Here is a 965-nt window from a genome sequence, read left to right on the forward strand (position 1 = left end):
ACTGTTAAGGATTACTTTCATGCCAACTGCAGAAAATAGTTTTAGGTGAAGGTAAAACCTGCTAAACCCTAATCGCTACCAGGTTTCCTGTGCGTTGACTGGATGTACTCCCGGACGCTTACCTACAAGGACTACAATTCCCGTCGTACACTGCAGCTTCCTCAACCTAAAACTACAATTACGCTAGGCGTCATTTTCGTCCGTACAGGCAGTGTATCATCTTCTCTTTTGTCACGGTCTTAGGGGTAAAGTTTGGCTGGATAGAGTGCTTTGAATCTAGTTCTACGATATGGTATTTAAAATAAATCAATACTGTAACATATCACAGCTGATTTTTAATGTAGTTCACGCTCCGCCTTCATTCTACTGCCGGTGCCCGCGAACGGGAAGTGACGTGTATCCGGTGTAATGGCGGCGCGGTGGAGTTCTAGGTACTTGGCATCTCCGTAGACTCGCTGTAGGCAGGGAACTGGGGTTAGGGGTGGCAGTTTTCCTGAACGGGTGGGAAGTGAAAGAGGCCCAGGAGTGAGTGCGGGCCCGCTGGTCCAGCCGTGGGCGGTAACAGGGTGCGCGCTGGTCCCCCGCGCGCCGTGCGCTGCCCCGCGAGGTGGGGGTGTGAGCGCGGGTCGGGCCGAGGAGTCCGAGCGGGTGGGGAAGGGGCGGTGGTGAGCTCGCTCTCCGGTTGCGCGGATGGACTTAGTTTCCGCCTGAGGCTTTCGGGCTGTCTCCTCTCCTTTCGTTACTGTAATCCTGCAGTACCACTGGTCTTCTCTTCCTTCGCGTACAGTGTGGTTCGGGCGCGGGGTACTTGGAGCCTCACGAGTCAGTTGGGCTTCTCAAGGCCGCTTTCATAGGGTCCGCGCCCTAGGGTCATGGGAGTGGGATTAGCAGACTGTAGTTGATTGGAATAGTGGAAGTAGCACTGTTACGCTCATTTCCGTCTTAATATTCTTGTGACTACTTGT

The 965-nt window shown here is 53.7% G+C and overlaps 1 protein-coding gene across 3 annotated transcripts in view; it reads left to right on the forward strand.

Moving 5' to 3' along the window:
• Positions 1-263: 263 nt before the first annotated feature.
• The window catches only part of CWC22 (CWC22 spliceosome associated protein homolog), a 69082-nt gene continuing 68380 nt past the window's right edge, over positions 264-965 (forward strand). Inside the window, exon 1 of one of the 3 annotated variants that reach the window (XM_023730516.1) lies at positions 264-431. The gene's annotated coding sequence lies outside the window, so the exon portion shown is untranslated. The remainder of the gene's footprint in view (positions 432-965) is intronic. The other 2 variants (XM_023730517.1, XM_004375460.2) reach the window with 2 other exon arrangements.

Source organism: Trichechus manatus, unplaced genomic scaffold, assembly GCF_000243295.1.
Source record: "Trichechus manatus latirostris isolate Lorelei unplaced genomic scaffold, TriManLat1.0 scaffold00037, whole genome shotgun sequence".
NCBI classification, from domain to species: domain Eukaryota; kingdom Metazoa; phylum Chordata; class Mammalia; order Sirenia; family Trichechidae; genus Trichechus; species Trichechus manatus.